This window comes from Ochotona curzoniae, unplaced genomic scaffold, assembly GCF_017591425.1.
Source record: "Ochotona curzoniae isolate NIBS_2020 unplaced genomic scaffold, NIBS_Ocur_1.0 scaffold_3223, whole genome shotgun sequence".
In the NCBI taxonomy this organism is placed as follows: Eukaryota; Metazoa; Chordata; class Mammalia; order Lagomorpha; family Ochotonidae; genus Ochotona; species Ochotona curzoniae.
Genome location: NW_024467108.1, coordinates 3,126,541 through 3,149,620, shown reverse-complemented (window position 1 = coordinate 3,149,620; position 23,080 = coordinate 3,126,541). Strand labels below are relative to the sequence as shown.

The 23,080-nt window shown below is 40.2% G+C and overlaps 1 protein-coding gene across 4 annotated transcripts in view; it reads left to right on the top strand.

Moving 5' to 3' along the window:
• FCHSD2 (FCH and double SH3 domains 2) overlaps window positions 1–23,080 on the top strand; it is a 245,109-nt gene that overhangs the window by 79,787 nt on the left and 142,242 nt on the right. The gene's annotated exons all lie outside the window — the stretch shown is intronic.

The window sequence follows — 23,080 nt, the reverse complement described above, 5'->3', positions numbered from 1 at the left end:
AGGACGTGAAGCATTCCTAAAGATTCCCATTGGCAGTAACTCTTCCTTTGTAAAACATATAATCACTGAACAATGCTGACCACCAAATACCAGCTCATGCAAAAGCTAAGGCTCAGGGCTTGTCCTGCAGAATTGTATCATGTTACCTGACATGATGATGGATCAGCTGACAGGTCACACTAGGCAGGGCCATGACATTAACTAGCAGTCGAGAACCATATCCGGGGGTAAATTCTGTGAGGGATGTGTGGGCCACATCCTGTAAAAATTCTAGCCCACTGGTTATCTCAAGAGTTGGGGTGGTGATGGACTAAGCTAGGTGTGACCAAGGAGCTTGCCATCAATCACAGGTAAAAGAACCCGCAACAGTCTGGACTAGTCAGGGCAGCAGCACCCGAATGTGCATCCTGGTTAGGGAGTGGGGTGGGTCGGACTGCAACGTTCACCAGCTCATACAAGGCCAAATGGAAGGCCAGACTGTGCTGGGCACTGGCCTAAACCCAATGGCATGTATGAGAACTGGGTCTGGGCGTGGATTAAGTGGAGGGAACTTGTGAAACTCCCCTGACAAGTCATAACTCCTGCTGGTGAACATGTGGTCCAGACCTGGAGGTCGGATAAGCTGGGCAAAGAGGCTCAACAGCTGGCTAATGTGTGAATTGGTAATGGAGCACGATGTACTGGGCAGGACTAAGCAAACCTTAGCCCACAAGCAAAACTAGAGACCAGCACGGAGCATAGGTCATGCTGAGGTAGGCTCTTGCACCTACCGGTCTGCATGAGCCAGGAACGCTAAGTCACAGTGTCTAAGGCAGAGGTCAGGACAGGTGAGGGGCTGTGCCAAGCTGACTCAGAGCAACCACTGGCACACGCGTGATCTATGGCTGAGAACAGGCCTGGTTGGGGAGCTAAGGGTACCACCCTAGCTGGGTTGAGGTTCTCACCAAGGGGTGTGTGACCTGGAATGGGGGCTGCGTTCCGATCGGGAAACAGTTGTAGTCTCCCTTGGCACAAGTGTAGACTGGGATTGGATACACCGAACCGGGCCAGACCCCAACACCATCTGCTGTCCTGGAGGACTGGGATAGATGTGCGATGGAGTAGGCTAGGTCTCAAACCCCTACTGAGCCATGTGTGAGCCATTGTGTGGGAATGGACAAACCATGGCTGGGCTGAAACATCCAACAGCAAGAACCAGAATGGGTTGAAGGCCAGTCAGGAAAAGCCACTGTTCCTGCTAGGACAGAAAGTGGACTGAGTAGGTCTGGCTCATGGACTCACTGGTAAGTGTGAAACCTGACATTGGGAGAGGTTCTGTTGGAGGCGCCTGGGCAACTCCTCTGGCAGGACACAGACCCTGCAGGTAAGCGCAAGAAGCATGGAAGGAAACAGCCCAAAAGAAGTCATGGAGAGTTACCCACTGGCATACATTTGGCAGGGGTCAGGGGAAGACCAGGCTGAATCAGTTCACTGAATCATCCACTGGCAAATCGAACACCGGAGCAGAGTGTGGGTCGAGCCAGGTTTGGTTATGACAGAAACCAGTGCGCTATACGGAATGCCAAGGTGAGGTTGCCTGTACCGGATATGACCACGGCACCCAACCAGCACACCTGAGAATCAGGAAGGGAGGGGGCAGAGCCGGCAGGGGAATAAGGGAGGGTTCCTTTGCTGGACAGCTACTTCCGCAGGAGAGCGTGGGCTGGGATGGGGATAGACCAGACCAAGCAGGGCTACAATTCCTGTGCGCCTCATGTGGACTAGATCAGGGAAATACCAGGCTGGGCTGATTATTCCTACTGGTGCAATCTATAGTTGGAATGGGTGAGGGTTGTTGGGGCTTAGCTGCAGCATCAGCTGGCAGAAGCTGGCACTGGGGGCTAGTTCTGTCAAGTCAAACCACAGAACTATCTGGAGAGTGTATAATCTGGGAGTGGTAGTGGCCTGGGAAGGGAATAGTGGGCTCCTCCCTCTTACCACTCCCATGGAAGGGCATGAAATCAGGACGGGGGCTAGGATGGCTAGACCGAGAGGCACTCAACAACATCTGTGAGGGCTGGATAGTTGAGCCTGGTTGGATGGAACTAAGCTTCAATACCAATTGACATGTATGACAGCCAAATGGGATGTGGGACGGACTGGACTAGTCTGCTACACATACTGGCAAACCACGGTAGGGGGTGGGCCTGGTGGGGATTATTGTGTGTCACTCTGACTAGGCCGCAGCCCGCATTGGTTTGTGTGAGGGCTTTGTATGTGCTGGGCAAAACCAGGCTGGACTGTAATACCCATTGGTTCCAGTGTAAGTTGGGAGTGAAAACAGAACGAACCCAGCAATTGCAACCAGCTGATCGGGGCCATGGACTCTGCCGGATCCTGTGATTGCTAGTACATGCAAGAATCTGGTCTGGGAATACCTCAAAATTTCTTTGGGGATCTCCACGGTCAAAATTGTGGACTCAGAACCCTAACCAAGAAAAGAGAGAAGACAGAACAAGTCAATCAACCACCTCAGGTATTTGTTGGCATCGAAATACCTGGCAAATGGAGACTCTATGATGGACTATGTCAATCAGTGGACCTCATAGTGCTTGGAGTGGCGAGATTTGCAGCGATTCATAGCTTGTGAACTATCAAGCCACTTGAGCAAGACCCTCGGAGCATGCCCCACATCCGGGACTTGGTTTGGGTGGGAAACTGGGTGGGGCTTCTCCCTCAATATCCTCCTTTACCTCAGATACATGAAGGAAACAATATGGAAATAATAGTCTTACCCATTCCTTATAGCCCTTGAACCTTTTTACCCTAATTAAGTCTGTAAATATTGTCAAAAATATATTTTTTTTAAAAAAAAGAAACTAAGGAACCTGATTGCTTAAAAAAAAAAAAAACCAAGAAGCTTGTCATCCTAACTTTAGCTAATAAATGATGGGGAAAACTGTTTTGTTTGTCAGTGTTGTTGTTTGACCCTAATGGGTTTCTAGCTTTAGCCTGTTTAATCATATTCCTCAATGACGAAAAATACCTTATTACGTGAAGAATGCTTTTTTTTCTGCCAGAAAGTTTATTTCAAACTTGTAAGATGAAGTGATTAGTAGTTGATAAGTTTGTATGTGTACTTTATTGGACAGGAAAGGTATCACCAGTCTGTAGGAGGTGTGATTTTGATAGGAAGAAGAGCTGCTCAGCAAGAGAGCCTGGAAAAGAGGATGGAACAATATCTATGGTGTTTAAGAAATATACCTCAGAGATACACATGTGTGTATGTGTTTATATATTCGACTCATTGTAGTAGTGTCCTTAATGAAAACACTCTTCCTCCAGCAAAACAACAACTTTGCTTGTTTTTCCACTTGACTGCAGAACAATTACATCTGCTAAGAACCCTTCTCCTGTTCCTGGGAAAGTACCCGGGTTGGCTGACATTTGCATAATCATCTTTAGGGCCATTGTGGATGGGTTTGGGCTGCTGATACAGGGCTGCAGATTGGCCACCTGTCCACAACAAATGAACTAAGCATCTGTGCATCATCTAGTGCTCCAAAGTGATGTTTTAGATAAACAAACAATTTCATGCAAGCATTTTATGGAAATGTTATTTAAGAAATGTTTGTTTTAAACTTAAGTCCTCCATTTTTTAGAGAGAAAGTTTTTCCTTTCACTGGCACAGCTATCTATTTCCATGCCCCTCTGGCATAGTTTTGTAACTGCTGTTTTGAAATCCTCATGAATATTAATTAGGGATGGGAGGATTATAGCAGAAATTTTAAAATCATATATTCATCCTTCTATGAATTATAAATTAAGTGTTGCCTAATGTTTTCTAGCAGTTTAGTGATGAAAGAAGAAAAATACAAGATCCTAAAATTATAGTCCTTTTTTTCATTTTTCTTGATAACTAATGACTCATGAATTTAAGAAATTTTTGCCCTGATAATGAACACATTACCATGTTAACTGATTTTTTAAATCATCTTTATTCAGCTCGTGATGAATGTACATGTGTTTTTTATTTTTAGAACTTACATGTAACAATGCTGATATTTCTTACATATACATGATCTAATTGAATTATGTGTGAGAATTAGGTTGTAATTAATAGATTCTGTAAATATATAATAAAAATCTCAGTATTAAAGAAGTGTCAGTGAATTAGTAGATTTTAATGAAAAATTACTTTCCAGAGTTGTTTTTGGGAAAATGCACCTAACCATGGTAGTTATTACTTCTAGTTCTTGTCAAATATTTATTGAATTAATGAGAGACTGTGGTTGAGATATTATTGAGTATAAATTGTCTTATACACATCAGGCACTTTATTATTTCACTTGATTATCAACAACCTTTTAAGATAGCTATTATCCCTTATAAAAGGTAGGTTAATCTTTAGAGTAGTTTTAGATTTATAACTAAATTGAACACGTAGAATTCTTACATGTGTTGTGCCCCACACATACACAGCTTCTCTCCTTATAGTCATCTGCATCTGGATAGTATGTTTGCTGTGCTTGGAGAACTTGACACATGTTGTCATCCAAAGTTCATTATACATTAGAGTTCAGTCTTGAGCAACTTATTCTATGGATTTTGAGAATTGTGTAGTGTCCTTTATAGTGTAAACATAATACATTTAACCAGATAAAGTAATTTTTTTGTTCCCAGAATCCTCTGTATTATGCCCGTTTTTCACTCTCTGCCACAATCCTCAGCAACCACAGTTTGGTTTTTGTTGTTGTTTTTACCTTATACTTTTACCTGTTCTAGAATGCAATTGCAGTTATGTAGTATATAGCCTTTTCAGAATGGCTTCTTCCACTTAGTTATATGATTTTTAAGTTTTTACTACATCTTTGCATGGCTTAATAGGTCGTTTGTTTTCAGTGCTTTATCATCTAGAGATGTTTATTCAAACCCTTCCATACGATTTTTGTTCTAATAAATAACACTTTGTTTTAAAGAAAATGCTTTTGCATCAAGCATAAGTCTTGCATGTGGAAAAAGGTTGGCTTGGTGAATCTTTTTGCAAGAGTAACCTGTTTTTGAAACGTTTATTTTGTGTAGAAATAAATGTTCCATTTATTAATGTAAAATCTGATCAAGGATTGGATACAAAAGGCGAGATTCTGGATATCCTGGAGAATTGGCCTCTTTTCCTAAAGTCACTCACTGTATTTTAGGGTTTGTATACATAACAAATTTATTACTTTTTGTAGAGTTACAAGTACTTGTGTATACAGCATTTAAAATCTAATGGACAAAGTAAAATGAATATGCATAAAATGTTGGAAAATATATACAGTCATTAAGGCAATGTCTGATTTAAATGATTAAATGCCATATTCATGACACTCAGTAAAAGCTTTAAATGTGTAGGAAGACATGAGAAACGATATTAGAATGCAGGATATTCAGTAGATATGAAGGAAGAAGAGTACATTGTTTACTAGCAGAAGTCTAGTATCAAAAATGCAGAGGTAAATAATTGTAGACACAATTGTGAAAATAGCAAAAATGTCAGTGGTTGTCAGTGGTTAGGGATTGGAGAGGAAGGGGCAAATGATGAAGAGCACACAGGATTTTTACAGTAGTGAAAATTCTTTACATGTTAATCCAATGGTAGATCAGTCATTATGCATTTGTTGAAACCTACGGAAGAGTGAAACCTGACATAAACCATCAGCTTTGGATAATAATGACATGTCCACATGGGCTTACCATGTAACAAATGTGGTACTCTGTAGGATATGTTGTTCAGAAGGATGCCCATGCATGTGTGAGGGAAGGACAGTTAGGGAAACTTTGTGCTTCCCTGTCAGTTTTGCTGTGAACCTAAAACTACTTTATAAAGTGTATTTAATTTTAGAAATGCATGTATCAAGAGGATAAAATATAATTCTATCAGTGTTTTCCAAGAAATGAATATGATCAGCTAAAAAAATGTATACTCTGAGGCTGGAGGTGTGGCTTAGTAGGTAAGGCTACCACCAGTATCTCATATGGTACTGGTTTAAGTCTTGGCTGTTCCACTTCTGATCCAACTGCATGCTAATGTGCTTGGTAAAACAACAGAAGATGGCCCAAGTGCTTGGGTCCCTGCCACTCAATAGGAGACCTGGATGGAGTTCTAGCTTCTTGACTTTGGCCTGGCCCAGTCCTAGCAGTTCGAGCCATTTGGGGAATGAACCAGTGAATGCACGGTCTCTTTGTCTTTTCCTGTCTAACTCTGCCTTTCAAATTCATAAGTAGATCTTATTTATTTTTTTAAAATCCTATGTTCTTCAGTAGATATAAGTATTTGGCAGGCCCTCTCTGTGTAAAGTCACTTTCAGAGTTTAAATATTTAAAAATCGAATTGCAAAAAAATTCTAATTACAGTCCTTTGTTAATAGCTAAACATTCGCAATGTGATTTTAATGATAGGAAACACTGATTTTAGAATATCTGTATTACAGAAAATTATACTGAAGTAATTATTGTTTCGAATTTTTTCCATAAAATTTATGGAAAAAATAATTGTGAGCGAATGCAGTATGCCTGGAAGAGGATTTCTTGAGGGTTTGGAAGAGTAGTGCCTGTATTAGAGGAGAGTTGATGCTGTCACATGGGTACTAAATAAATAAACTGATAAACCTGGAACTAAGATCTGTAAAGTTTTCTCTGCATTTTTATAGTGCTATTGAAAGATGTTAGAGTAACCATGTTATCATTTGTCAGGTATTTGCTGTGTGCTAGGCAATATTCTAATCCTAGGTTTAAATTTCATTAATATGCCTGTTTTACAGTTGAGGAAACTGAGGCTCAGAATAGCTAAGGAAATACAGTCTCAAGTGTCCTGACTTATAAATAGTAGGACTTAGATTGGAATCTGTCTTTGACCTCAAAGACTGTAATGGTGTGACATTTGTACTAGAATAGTGAGTGGGATCCCTTTTGATTTTCTTTTTTGGCTCTTATTATTTGTACTTTTTGTTGCATATACTTGATGCATTCAAAAATAGTTTTAGCTCTGATATGTTGGTGTTTCAATTTTTGTTATGTTTGACCTTTAAACTCTGCCCCAATATTCAGCTCCACTGAGCAGCATTGGAGAACTGTGTTCTAATCACAGTTCTACCACTGGTTTACTTTGAGCCCTGTGCAAATGGCCCACTGTAAATCCTTAATTTCTTCACCTAAAATTAGGAAAGCTTAAACATTCAGTTGTTCCTGTTTTAGCAACAGGATTAATAAAAGCAATGAACATTTTCACAGTATTCTGTACATTGGCTTGTTGTAGAAAATTCTCAGTAAATACTTGTTAACTGAAGAAGAACTTGAGCACTTTATGTCATGCATTGTTCCCAGTGCTTTGTAAACACTAAATTATCTCAGCAGCACTGAAATGTATATGCTATAACTATACTCTTTTAAAAAATTATTTATTTATTTGAAAGTCAGAGTTAGGGACACAGAGAGAGAGACAGAAAAAGAGAGTTCTTTACCATGCCAGCCAGGACTGATCCAGGCAGAAGAAAGGCGCTTCATTCGAATCTCCCACGTGCATTGTAGGGGGCCAAGCACTTGGGCCATCTTTCAATGCTTTTCCCAGGTCACTAACAGGGAGCTGGTTTTGAAGTGGAGCAGCTGAGACTCATACCAGCACACATATGAGATGGCAGTGTCAGAGGCAGTCACTATGCTACATGGCTCTACTACCCTTGTATTTGAGATGAGGAAATGCAACATACAGGCAAGTTAAGCTAACTTGCCAAGGCCAAAAGTTAAACCTAAGTAGTAATTCTCCTATGTGGCTGCACATCAAAATCGTCTGTGAAGTTTCTGAAACTATCTCTGTGTTAGCCTCACCTCTGGATTCTGGTTGAGCAGATAAAATTTATTCTGCAGTGCTTTCACTGTCCTGTGAAATATTGATTCTTTTGATTTTCAGTCCTTCAATAATTGATTGTTTACCAAGAAGTTACATGTTAAAATTAGCCTGATTCTTCATAAATACATAGAAATACTCATTAACTTTAAAAATTTCTAGTAGCAATTCTTTTTTTAGCAACACTTTGTTAACATGGAAAGAAAATGGAAAATCTCACCATGTGCAGATTATATGATATCAAGAAGAGGTGACGCTTATTTTGACTGATTTTTTTCCCCTTTACTATAAGTGAATAAATTAGCTGATATGTGGGATATTCCTGTGTTATATTGATGGGACTCCTAGTAAGATGCTTTCATGAAAGCGCAAACTTTGATCCATGTATTAATGCAGCCTCAGCATGACACTTGTTTTTAGCATTAGTAACAGTTTCTGGCGAAATACCACTTAAGCTGTTAAATTTAGATATCTGGAAGCTGCTTCTGTTGGACAGAATCATATTTGCATCTTTGTGGGCTACTAAGATCGAATTAGACAAGCTACTTGAGGTTTTTCTTCATGTAATGAAGTAGTTGTGAGCAACTGAACTTTAAAGCCGTCTTCACATATTTAAATGTAACATATTTGTAAATGTTGCAAACTAAAAAAGATTTTGTTTATTTGAAAGGCAGAATTAGATGGAGACAGGAAGAAAGAGAGGGAGAGGCAGAGGAGAGACAGAGAAAGAGGGAGAGAAGGTGTGTTAGAGAGTTCTTTCATGGTCACAGCAATTGGTGCTGGGCCAGGCCAAAACCAGGAGCCTGGAACAACATCTGGATTTCCTATGGGTGCGTGGTTCTAGATCTTGGGCCTTTTTCTGCTCTGCTGCTTTCTGAGGTGCATTGGCAGGGAACTGGTTGAGAAGTAGAACAGCTGAGGTGTATGGGGTGCTGGCATCACAAACTGCAACTTAACCTGACCTGTTGCATCACAACTCTGCCCACTAAGGCTGCTAAATGTTACAGCTTGGAAGAGGAAGAAAAGTGACTGTTTCTACAAAAAGGACATATATCTGCTAATAATATTAAAATTATCTCTTAAATTCCTATGCTTTCTGTTTGTAATAGTTACATTGTGGATAGAATTTCTTTATAAAAAGCTAATGTGTGGCAGGCTAAGCCTCTGCCTATGACTCCAGTACCATATTGACTTTAGTTTGAGATCTGGCTGTTCCACTTCCAATGCAGCTCTCTGATAATGTGCCTGGGAAAGGAGCAAAAGATGGGTGAAATCATTAGGCCCCTGCACCCATGTGGGAGACTGCAAAGAAGCTGTAGGCACCCAGCTTCAGCTGTTACAGCCTTTTGGGAAGTGGCCAGTGGATAGAAGATCTTTGATTTTTCTTTCTCTGTAACTCTTACTTTCAAATACATCTTAAAAGCTGAAAGAAAAATGAATTTAAAATAGGGGCCAGGGCTGTGGTATAGTCAATGAAGCTACTGCCTGTGGCTGCAGTGTCCCATATGGGTGCCAGTTTGAGACCCAGCTGCTTAACATTGAGTCCAATTCCCTGCTGGTATGTCTGAGATAGTGGAGAATGGCTCCAAATGCTTGAGCCCTGCACCCTTTTGGGAGACCCAGAAGCTCTTGACTCCTGGTTTCAGACCAGCCCAGTTGGGTTACTGAAGGGAACCAGTGGAGGGAGAGCCTCTCTGTGTCTCCCTCTGTGTAACTCAATCAAGTTAATACATTTTTTTTAAAACCAAAGTGTTTAGAATAATTTCCAAGTTTTCAATTTAATCATATACTATCTCAGATCATTATTTGGACCAAGTTTTTCAAGGAACATGGCTACAAAATGCAGCATAGTTGATAGTCTGCTCAGTGAGTAAATGCTGAATCAAATCAGTAACCATTTTGCTAACAATTGTACACATATGGGGCATCATGAAACAGTTCATAGAAAATGTGTATTGTGGAAAAAGTATGTATGGGTCTAAAATTTTTTGCACCAAAATAATATTTTAATTTCATTTTCCGTGAAAAGTTTTAACTATCTGCATAAAAAGTAGCGGTTATAAAAATTCATTAACAAGGGTGAAGTGGCACACAGTAAGCACTCTGTTATTAAAGATAAGTTATTCCTTTTTTCTGTCTGATGAGAGAAATAGTGGCAGATTGACCTTGGTTTGTTTTGAATGTTCAGTCATATTTTGCCTTTTTTTTCTTTTGGACTTCTTCCCTTTCATTTCCAGATAGCTACAGTCAAGCACAATAAATTATTTTCTGCTTGCTGATTTAATACATTCCAATTTCTGCTGTCTATGAGGAACTGCTTTTACAGCTGTCTTTGAGACCAAGTGGGCAGTTCATTCATGCTGACCAGTCCAACACTTTATCATTTTAAAACAACAGCAACCAGCTTGTTTTTTCTCCATAATAAAAATGTTCTCATCAGGGAGGCTTAAAATAATTAATATTGACATTTAGTATTTAACTTATGGATGCTGGTGCCATGGTACAACAGATTAAGCTACTGTCTGCAGTGCTGACATGTGATATGGGTCCCTGTTCAAGTCCCAGCTGCTCTACTTCTGGTCCAGCTTCCTGGCAATGTGCCCGAGAAAGCAGTGGAAGATAGCCCATGTGCCTGGGCTCCTTATATACACTTGGAGACTCACTTCAAGCAATTGGCTCCTGGCTTTGACTTGGCTCATCAGATAGCTATGTAAAGTGTGTGCAGACTACATTTTAGAGAAGATGGGTAAAGTTCAGTCATATCTATAGAGTCCTCTTTTTTTTTTAAGATTTGTTTTATTTTTAATGGAAAGTTAGATATACAGAGAGGAGGAGAGACAGAGAGGAAGATCTTCCACCGGATCATTCACTCCCCAAGCAGATGCAATGGCCGGAGCTGTTCCTTCAGGAGCCTGAAGCCTTTTCCGGGTCTCTCATGTGGATACAGAACCTGAAGTCTTTGGGTTGTCCTCAGCTGATTTCCCAGGGAGCTGGATGGGAAGTGGGGCTGCCGGGATTAGAACTGGCGCATAGATGGGATTCTGGTGCATGTAAGGTGAGGACTTTAGCTGCTAGGGTATGGTACCGGGCCCCTAGAATCCTCTTACTAGTACACAATTTATAAGCAAATAATGCTGCATTTAGCTAGTGCTAATTGCAAGTCCTATTAAAATACATTAAATTTTCTTTTTAAAAAATATATAAGGGCTTATTTTTTTCTCTTACTGTAGGTTTACATGCAGAGCGGATCATCCTCCCCTCCCTGTTTCCTTCCTCCCTCCCTGTACCCGCCTTTTATTATCTGTCCCCAAGTTATTGCAGTGGCATAGTCATTCATTTCACCATTGGGGGCTTAACTCTGATACATACATGTTGTGAATTAGTGTTTCTGAATATACTACTCTCTCGAGTTTGTAGTTGTATGTGTGTATTCTCTGTAGTAGTTTCACATAGCAGAGACCTCATATGATTTTTGTATTTTGGGGACTGGCTTATTCCATAATGGTTCCCAGTAGGATCCATTTTGTTGCAAGCAGTAAGATTTCATTCTTTGTTTTGTTTTGTTTTATGGACGAGTAGTATTTCATAGAGTAATATGCACCGCTACTTCCAACTCAAAGATGGACTCCCAATGAAACTGTTAAATATAACTCGACAGTAGGATGCTGGACTCTGCCATTGTTCATACGTACAATGTCCAGATACACTTAAATAGCAGAATAATGGACTTATGACTGTTTTTGAAGGATTATAATGTTGTAGTACTTTTCAGTATTTTAATAATATAGGGAAAATCACTGCAGGAAGGGGCTTCAGAGAGGGGCTCAGAGAATCCCAAAAGCTGTGAAAGTGTATCATAAAACTAGTTAATTTTTAAAATATTTGAAAATATTTTACAGAATTTCTTTCAAAGTTGTAGTCATCTCAAATCTCGTAGCTGCTTTATGTAATAATATCCTGAATCCTTTGTTATCCTTTCAGTGCTGTTCAGCAGCATCTTTAGGAGTAAATTCTATCTCAAAAAACCATCTGCTTTGTTTATCCATAAGAAAGATTATCCCTTAAAATTTTATCATAAAATTGGGCAATTCAGTTATGTTTTCAAGCTCCACTTCTGATTCTGTTTTTGTTTGCTGTTTTTGCCACATTTGTATTTACTTGCTCCTCCAGTCTTGAGTCTCTCAGTGTTGTCCGAGAGGGTTCGCGTGAACTTCTTCCAAATTCCTATTAATGCTGATATTTTTAGCATTCCTTGAATGTTGTTAATAGCACCTAAAATGGTAAATCCTTTCCAGAAGTTTTCATCGTAGTTTGCCCAGATCAGTTAGGTGAACTACCATCTGTAATAGCTACAACCTTATAAACTATGTTGACTTAGAAGTTGAAATTGCCTTTTTTTAGTAGAAAATTTATTAGAGAGAATGAGAATATCTTCATCTGTTGATTGACTCCCCAAATGGCCAAAGTGGCCAGAGTTGGGCTGGTCTGAAGCTGAAACTCAGAACCCAGGAGCTTCTCCCATGTGGGTATAGGAGCTCAAGCATTTGCTCTGTCCTCCACTGTTTTCCCAGGTGCATTAGCAGAGAGCTGGCTAGGAAGTGGAGCAGCCAGGCCTTGGAGTGGCGCCCATAGTGGATGCTTATACTATAGGTGGTGACTATGCCTGCTGTGCTGTAGCACCAGCCCCCAAATTACTTCTTTTTGTTTGTTTGTTTGTTTTTTAATTAAAATTTTTCTCCCAAATTACTTCTAAATCCGCTGTTGTTCAGAATGGATCTTTTGTTAACAGACATGAATACAACCTTGGGGCAGGTGGTACTGTTTAGTGGGCAAAACTGCCACCTGCAGTGCTGGCATATTGCCTTACTACTGATCATATTAAAAGTATGATATCAGCCCTAGGTTCTTCCTTTCTTCTTCTTCTTCTTTTTTTTTCATTAAGAAAATTTCCTTAAATTTTTTGAGAAATTTTTCTTATGATGGATTACTGTCAAATTTATCTTTTTTTCTTTATTCTGTCTAGTCTTTAAATCAGCTGGATAGGTCATTTAAAATATCAGGTGGTCCGATAAGGAACAGCCCAGTCCAGGCCAGGCAAAGGTACTGGTACCACTGACATATATTTGGCACAACTGAGGGGCAGACCAGGCTGTACCAGTTCACATGAGCCACTGACGAATCCAAGCACCAGAATAGTGTGGGTCAGGCCAGGCATGGTCGCAACACATACCAATGCACATTATAGCTGGGATAGGGTACATGCTGGGCTGAGCTGGGCTAGACTGTAACCCACACTAGCTGGAATTGGGGTGGGCCAGGCAGGGCCAGGCTACAGCACCCACTAGCAAATGCTGAGGTGTGACAGGCCTTGGCAGACTGGGACACAGAACTAGTAGGAACCAGGGAGGGAGGGGGTAAAGCTGGTGGGGGGAGTGTGGAGGGCCCCCTGCTGGAATACCTCACCCACTAGGGAGCATGAGTTGGGATGGGGGCAGACCAGACTGGGCAGGGCTGCAACACCTGTGGGTCTCATGTGAGCCAGATCAGGAAAGATCCAGGTTTGGTCAACTGTCCCTATTGCTGCAAACATAAAGCAGAATGGGTGAGGGTTAGTTGGGCTTTGCTGCAGCATCAGATAGCAGATGCTGGCACCTGTGTCTAATCTGTCAAGTTAAACTACAGAACCATCCAGAAAGTGCATAATCTGGGAGTGAGAGTGGTCTAGGAGGGAAATAGTGGGCACCGCCCTCTTGGGTTACCACTCCCACTGGAGAGCATGAAAACTAGAACTGGGACAAGGGTGGATGGACAGAAAGGCACCCACCAGCATGTGTGGGCTGGATAGTGGAGCTGGTTGAGTTGAACTAGGCCTCAGTGCCCACTGATATATATGAGAGCTGAATGGGATATGGGACAGACTGGACTAGTCTGCTGTACATACTGGCAACCACAGGAAGTAGGGCAGGGGGTGGGTCTGGTAGGGGTTATGGTGTGCCGCTCCGACTAGGCTGCAGCTCCCACTGGTTTATGTGAAGGCTGAGTGTGTGCTTGGCAGAATCAGGCTGGATTGCAACATCCATTGGTTCCAATGAAAGACGGGGCTGGAAACACAACTGACCTAGCAGTTGTAACCACCAGCTGATTGAGGCGATGGACTGTGCCAGGCCCAGTACTTGCAAGTACACATAAGAATATGGTCTGGGATCACCTCAGACAAAGTTTTTTTGGGGCGCTCCCCAATCGAACTGTTGGACTCAGAACCACAAACATGAAGAGAAGTGCAGGTTCCATGGTCTTCCATGTAGTGCAAATGCCAGAACTAAGCCTCCTCAGAGGCTCAGATGGATAAGTGAACAACACAATGGGGGATATGGCAGTCTATCAGAACCTGCAGAGGATACTTGGCACCACAACAGAGGACAGAACAAATTAATTAACTACCCCAGCCATATGTTGGCAGTGAAAAACTGGTCAAACGGATACTCTAAGGTGGACTATGTCAATCAGTGGATTCTGCAATGACCCCATTGTGCTTGGAAAGGTGAGATTGGCAGCAACTCATAACTGTTGAACTATCAAAACCACTTGAGCAAGACCTTCGGAGCATGCCCCACATCTGGGACCTGGGGAGGGTGGGAGGCTGAGTGGGGCTTCTCCCTTTATCTCCCTTTTTACCCTAGAAACAAAAAGAAAAAAAAAGAGAGAGAGAGAGAATGTGGAAATAATAGTCTTACCCACTTTCCCCTAACCCTTGAACCTTTGTGCCCTAATTAACCATGTAAAGACTGTCAAAAATTAAAAACAAATATCAAGTGGTCTTTTTCTTTGATAATTTTAATAAAAATAACCCTTATTTTTTTATAAAAGGGCAATATCTAACATGAAATTTTTATTTCATCATTAAAACAATGGGAATGTAAGTATAAGCTGATTGTGGTCATTTAAAATAAACAGAAATTACTTGTTATTTATTGTGAAACAGTGAAAAATATTTCAGCACTTTAGGGGTTGGGAATGACATTTTCTCATATTATTAAAATGATTTAAATACATGGTGAAGGGACCAACACTGTAACATAGCTAGTAAAGTCTTTGTCTGTGACACGGCCATCCCGTATGTTACCTGTTCAAGTCCTGGCTGCTCCCACTCCCCAATCAGCTCCCTGCTAATGACCTGTGATAAACAACGGAGGATGGCCCAAGTGTTTGTGCTGCTGTTATTCATGTGGGAGACCAGATGAAGCTCTGGCTCTTACCTCTTAGCTTCTGCCCAACCCAGTCCTGGTGGTTGCAGCCATTTGGGTAGTCAACCAACAGGTGGAAGATTTCTCTCTCTCTCTCTCTCTCTCTCTCTCTCTCTCTCTCTCTCTCTGCATGTCTTTCCCTCATTGTAACTCTGACTTCAAATAAACACATCTTTAAAACATATAGTGAAGATAGTTGTTCATGGCTGTATCTTTAAAATGTGGAAAATAAACATTTTAATTCTCTTTTCCCTCCACAAACTTTTGAAAAGATTATCCTCATCAGTTGAGGGTTAACCTAATTTTATGTAGTGTTTATGTGTAAAAGACCTTTGCATGGCATCGGGAATTTTGTGAAAAAGGCAGAGTATGGTAAAGTAAGGTTTCTTAAAATTTTAAAAAGCCATCTGATGGCACATTCTTGGTGAACTTGGGTGAATTTCTTCGGTGAGCTTTTGGTACGGTAGTCAAGATGTCATTTCGGATCCCATCATTACGTACTCAAGTTTGAATTCAGGCTCTGCTTACAATTCCAGCTTCCTGCTCATGTGCACTCTGTTGATGGCTCAAATTGTTGGATCCTTGCCATCCACAGGCAAAACTTGTATTGAGTTCTGGGCTCCTGACTTCATGATGTAGTGATTTGGCTGTTACAGATATTTGAGGGACTGAACCAGCTATGTAAGGTATCTTTTTGTGTCTAGCTCGCTCTCCCCCCCCCAATATATAAATAAATAAATAAACTTATTTCATAAGATTTAATAAAAAGTGTTTCATTTCTCTAATGTGGCTGGAGGAAAATCAATATAGAATAACCTGTGTCAGAACCGTATATCACAGTCGTATTCGGCTTGCTGTGATACATGGGCCAGAGGTTAAATCATCAGTGCATTTCTTAGTATCTACACAACAGTGACGTTCTTTGTGTTTCTTCACTCTTTAAAGCAATACAGCAAGTGTTATTGAGAGGTGAAACAAAGCAAGTCTTACATCAGACATTGACGACTTTCTAAAAGTTACAGTGTGATGTTATTAGATGTTTCAAAGAGTGTATTGATAGTGTTTTCAAGGAAAGTATTGTTCCAGAGTGAACTATATTGCAGATCAAATCATCACTATATATCAGTGATATTTGGGTAAATAAACTTAAATCTAGTTGTCTCATTTTAGAGAGTAACGTTGTGAGCCTGTTGTAGGGAACCTGGGGAGTGGTGGAGGGTGGGTTGGGTTAAAATAAACTTAAAAAAAAAATTCAAGCCATAGTGTTTTTTTTTCTTAGCAAATTAATAGGCATGGGTCTAATTGTGACATAAATGGGGAACTAGTTAATTTAGGTATAGAATGCTTTCAAAGTTGTGAAATTTTATTTTTAAGACTTTCCCTGTAGTGGCCAGAGTATTCTCAGTTTGTGCAGGATCGGTTTTGGACAGCTGCAGGGAGCTCAGAGAAGTCTTGATTCCTGCCTCTGTGAACCAGTGTGAATAAAGTCTTTCATTTAAAGATCTCACTGTTTGTCCATTCCACGAATCTCTCATGTCATTTCTGAAGGGCTCATTCAGTTTAATACAGTTCAGCTTTGTGGCATAGAGTTCTAGAAATTGCTGTGCTAATTTATAATGCATAAAAAGGTTAAAAAAGTAACCCATATTTAAAAAAAAGAATTAGATGAAATTCAGTTTAAGATGCTGTATTTTCCAAGGGCTTATAGCTTGGAATCTTGGCTCAAAGTTAATTAATTACAACTCGCGTGTAGCTCTTGTGTTTCATTTCTCTATGGTTATAATAAGGCCTGCTGGAATTAGGAGAAATAGATGTGTGAAAGTGGTTGTCAAAGGTTTGTGTCAGTGCTGCTAGTGGTGTGAGGCTTATATCCATGTTCTGTAGTCTGTGTGAAGTATTCTGCAACAAATTTGCAGTGATTAAAAAGAAAAGGCTCTATCATAAAATTCATTTTATTTGTTGAGAGACTATCAAATGAACCTGTTTTTGTGCTTACATCATATTTTACCATTTATTTGACAGTAATCCTGTGTTGTTTGGCAATTTGTGTGGCATATATTTTATTCATCTATACAAATAATTCTTTGAATCAAGGTTCTTATTATTTTGAAATGTTACAAAAATTAATACATAATACTTTCTAAGTTAATTTTCCACTGCTTTGCAAAATCCACACATGTTTATTCTCTTTTAATAGTGACAATGGCCAGGGTTGACTAAGGAACTTTATTTACTCTTGAGTATGTGAAGATTGGGAACCAGAGAGGTTTTGATCCAACTTAGGCAAAAATGTGAAAAGACATCAATGTTATGTATTAGAAACAGAAGAATATATGTCACATTTCTTCATGCAATTACAAGGTATTATTAGCATCAACAAAATGCTAGTATCTCTGCTATTGCTTGGGGATATAAGAACTTAAGAGAGGAAAAAAGAGACCAAGGCACATTCCTGATGAAGTTCATAGTCAGTAAACACGCGCACACACACACACAATTATAAAACATTAGTTAATTTCATACAAGAGTTCATAATATTACTTTAAAAATTCATTGTGCAGCCCCAAATGGAAAAAGATCTAACCAGCAGGGTGATATTCAAACTAACAGAGAAGACTATGAAGTATCTAGGAATAAACATAATGAAAAATGTAGGAGACCTCTTTGAAGAAAACTACAAAAAACTTAAAAAGGAAATTGAGGGAGACCTGAAGAAATGGAGAAACATTCCATGTTCCTGCATAGGTAAGATCAATATCATTAAAATGTCCATGCTACCAAAAGCAATATATACTTTCAACGCAATCCCAATCAAAGTACGCAAAACATTCCTCATAAAACTGGAAAAAATGATACAAAGGTTCATCTGGAAACACACACACACACAAAAAACCCATGAATAGCTAGAACCATCCTGAGGAATAGGAAGTTAACAGGGGAAATCACAGTTCTGGACCTCTGGACATACTATAGGGCAGCGGTTATCCAAATAGCCTGGTACTGGCACAAAGATAGAGAGGAGGATCAATGGAGCAGAATTGAAACAACAGAAGGGAACCCACCCAGATGCAGCCAAATTATCTTTTGACCAAAAAAAAAAAAGGGGGGGGAAGGTCTCTTCAATAAATGCTGTTGGGACAACTGGTTAATAGCTTGCAGAAATCAGAAGATAGACCCACATCTCTCACTGTACACCAAGATCAAATCTAAATGGATAAAAGACCTGAACCTACATCCAGAAACCTTCAAACTTTTGGAAGAAGATGTTGGGAACACCCTGCAAGACTTAGGTGTAGGCTCTTGCTTCTTAGAAAGAACACCAAAAGCAATAGCAATCAAGACCAAGATAAACAAATGGGACTACATCAAAGTAAAAAGCTTCTGTATAGCAAGGGAAACAATCAACAAAAAAGCAACCCACAACATGGGAGAAGATCTTTGCACACTACATAGGCAATAGAGGGCTAATTTCTAGAATATACAAAGATCTCCAGAATAACCAAAACACCAAAACAAACTACTCCAGAAATGGGCAAGGGAAATGGGCAGACACTTCAGAAAAAAAGAGAAAAAAAACCCAAATGGCAAACAAACATACGAAAAAATGCTCAAGTTCCCTGGCAATAAGGGAAATCCAAATTAAGACATCAATGAAGTACCACCTAATGCCAGTAAGAATGGCCCACATCCAAAAATCCACCAACAACACTTGTTGGAGAGGATGTGGGGAAAAGGGAACCCTACCCCACTGCTGGTGGGAATGCAGGTTGTTACAGTCTCTGTGGAAATTAGTATGGAGAACACTCAAACAACTGAAAATCTGCATGATCCAGCAATAGAACTTTTAGGAATATATCCAAAACACTTGTTACACAAAAAACCAACATGCACCCCTATGTTCATAGTAGCACAATCAACAATTGCAAAAACTTGAAAGCAACCGAAATGCCCATCAACAGAAGACTGGATAAGAAAGCTATGGTTCATTTACTCCATGGAATACTATTCCGCTATTAAAAAAAAAAAAATGAAATGCAGTTCTTTGTGGCCAGATGGGCACAACTGGAAGCCATTATGCTAAGCGAAATGAGCCAATCCCAAAAGATTAGATACCACATGTTTGCCTTAATTTAAGATGAAATGATATCAATCTGAAAAATAGTACCTGTAAATTGTAGTATTATTTCAACCTCAAACAGCCTGTATTACATGCAATAATATATTGTGATGCAACCAATGAACTAACAATCAATGTGACTGCTTATGATCTACATCACAGAATTGTAAATCTAATATACTTTGAAGACCCTAGGCTACTCGGTAATGGGGCAGGAGAGCAGAGAAATCTTCCATCTCCTTAGAATATGTGAGGATGACGTGAAGTATAACCTATCAAGAACGTAACAGGCAACTTATAGACAACAGACTCGAATCAGCTTTAGACAATAGTAAAACTATCAAGACATATGGGGGAATCAAGAACGATCCTGACAACCTCTTAACAGGAGGTCATATGCACAGAGCAGGGGGGCACCCCAGAGTGGAGCAGGTAGACAGGAGGAGGCTTGTATCCCAACCCTGGAGACTCCCAGATCCCCACCAAGGACTATCAGTACAGGCATCAAGGACTACATCCCAACTTTCAAGGAGACCACTGAGAATTGGAGTGCCTCGTAGGCCTAGAGCTCTGAGGGCATCCACCTCCGTTTGGATCTCCCACATGGGATGGAAGAAGCCCAAATCCTTCCTTACAGGATCCAAGGTCATCGGAATAGCAGCCAGGAGCCCTGAGCCGTACGCAGAAACAGAACAGTACACTTCCTTTGGGAATCAGGAGAGGAGCTTTCTCTGGTCCTTACTTAGTTTCAACTTTGGATCCCTACCCTCTCTCTTTTTTTTTTTTAAGATTTATTTTTATTATTTTCTTATTGGAAAGGCAGATATACAGAGAGGAGAGACAGAGAGGAAGATCTTCCGTCCGATGATTCACTCCCCAAGTGAACGCAATGGCCGATACTATGCCGATCCGAAGCCAGGAGCCTCTTCCGGGTCTCCCACGCGGGTGCAGGGTTCCCAAAGCTTTGGGCCGTCCTCCACTGCTTTCCCGAGCCACAGGAAGGGAGCTGGAAGGGAAGCGGGGCTGCCGGGATTAGAACCGGCGCCCATATGGGATCCCGGGCGTGCAAGGCGAGGACCTTTAACCACTTGTGCCACCGCGCTGGGCCCCCTACCCTCTCTTGCATTGACCATCAGGGCTGCTCCAGAGCCCCCACTCACCCCCCCCCCAAAAAAATTGGAATTAGATAGAGAACAGGGAAAGTTAAGACCTAGACAGGAAACTGTTAGCCTGGACTCATATATACCTTACTAGGTAGGACATGAAGATAAGCTACTCCTCATCTAGGGTATTGAAGATTTCTTTGCACACCCCTCCTAAAACTGTTCTGAGCCTCTTTCTGAGCCTTGACATATGCCTTGTAAGATTTATAAGCCTGTTCGGACTATCCTAAAATTCGCAAAGTTCAGTAAAAACCATGCTTCAACACTATAAACTACTAAAGACTAAAAATAGACACGAGACAACAGAATAGTACCCTATAGCCATTTTAAGGTGTATAGCAGCTGGTTGTGTATATACTAAAATTGAAATGTCAATGAAGTAATCACAGAATGTGGTTAAGAACTTGCATTTTCTAACATATTGGTCACTCAATACCATGTCATTTAGCTCCATAATGTTATAAACAGTTGTTGATGTTATGTTGTGGCTTTTAATTGGTTGGGATAATATTCTGCCAGCTCTGCCTTCAGACCAGAGATGGTCTCCCCAAGAAACTGTTGAATTTATCTGGACAATAAGATGCTGGACTCTATGCAAAGTACATGCTTGCAATGAAAGAATTATGATTGGATTTGAACTATAATGCTGCAACTAGGTGGAGGAATCCACCACCATGGGGAGAGGGTACTGGGAGGGTTTGGGGGAATTCCAGAGCCTATGAAACTGTGTCATAAAATCAAATGTAATAAAAAAAAATTGTGGTTATTTGACCAAAAATGAACAAATATTTATCCTGTCTTTCCTGTAAGAGCTATAACTAGAGAACAAGAAAGTCCAGGAGGAGCAGTTCTTTATGAAATTTTAAGTAGTAAGTGCGAAAAGAATAAAAAAAAACTGTTGGACTCTAATGAAATAAAATGAAGTGAAATATTAAGGCAATGACAAAATCATAATTCCCTCCATATGCTTCTGAATGTTTTATGTTAGGATTAACATAGTAACACAAAAGTTTAATGAACTTTTTATAAAACTGGTTTAAAAACCAGTTTAAAATGGCCAGGGATAAGAATTCAGCAAATAGTTAAGGAGTGGTGGTAATATATTTCATGCATTGGGAACAGTATGACAAGTATAAAGGAATTAATATTATACATATTCATGAAAAACTTAGGGATTCAATTTCACCTTTGAAAACGAGGTTTTTTTCAGTGAAAGTGTTATGTAAAGGAGTTGTATGAAAATTCTCAGAATACATAGTGCCTGGAAAGAGTAAAGCCAAGCAGTTATGACAAATTGTTTGACAACAAACCTTAGTAGAAAGATACCACATGTAGAGCAAAACATTGATTTTTAATCAAGCAACCTTTGTTTTAAGCAGGGTGTCTTTTCTACTGATTAATATGATGGCTCTTTAGTTCAGCTCTGTCATCTTACAGGTGTAGATAGAAATTAGTATTCCAAAACTAAGGACTTCTGTATTCACTACACTGGGATCACATATGTTCCCATGTAAAAATGATGTTATATATAATATAAAGTCTTTTCATCTGAAGAGGCTTCTGCTTTGGTATTATTTAAGAAGAGAAGGGCCCGGCGCGGTGGCGCAAGTGGTTAAAGGTCCTCGCCTTGCACGCCCGGGATCCCATATGGGCGCCGGTTCTAATCCCGGCAGCCCTGCTTCCCTTCCAGCTCCCTGCCTGTGGCCTGGGAAAGCAGTCGAGGACGGCCCAAAGCTTTGGGAACCTGCACCCACGTGGGAGACCCGGAAGAGGCTCCTGGCTTCGGATCGGCATAGTATCGACCTGTTGCGCTCACTTGGGGAGTGAATCATCGGACGGAAGATCTTCCTCTCTGTCTCTCCTCTCTGTACATCCGCCTTTCCAATAAAAAATAATAAAAATAAAAAAAAAAAAAAAAAAAAAAAAAAGAAGAGAAGAACAGGGCAAGCATCTAGCCTGGTGGTTAAAAGATGAGCTAAGGCACTTGCATACCACCTGGGAACACTGACTTGGATTCTGGCAGTGCAGCCATCTCTGCGGCTGGTTTCTTGACACTCACATGGGAAACTTGAGTTGTGTTTATGCTCCTGCTGTGGATGTTTTGGTAGTGAGTCAATAGGTGTGAACACATGTATATCCATGATCCCTGCCCAACAATACATTTTAAAAGATTCTTGAAAATTTCTAGAATGGAGCAGCATCAAAGTTTATTAGTGTTACACGTCAGTGTGGATTTGCTTCAAATTGAATGTATTCTTTCCCTCTCTGGGTATGGGAGAATTTGGCTGCCAGCAGTTAAAAATGTGGTACATTCCCATAGCAAGGAAATAGTGAAAAGCTGAGATGTCAGACTATAATCAGAGCTCTTTGGGAGATGATCAGATAAGCTTTCCATGACATTACTGAGTTAGTTTGTTTTTATGATCCATTGAGTAATTTGGTGATGTGAAATGGGTATCAATTTGATTTTAAGTTTTCTTAACCTTTTACTTATCTGCTTGCTAAAAATAGACCAAAGAAGTTTGGACAATGAGAGGTGTTAGTGATCTGCCATTTTATCATCAGTTCTGATGGATTAAATTTACTCTTGGAAAAATGGGACTTTTTTATGTGATATATTTTAAGAAGAAGAACTTTGTATATAGCACAACACTTATTTTAGAAAAAAATGTATATATATTTTTTTCTAACA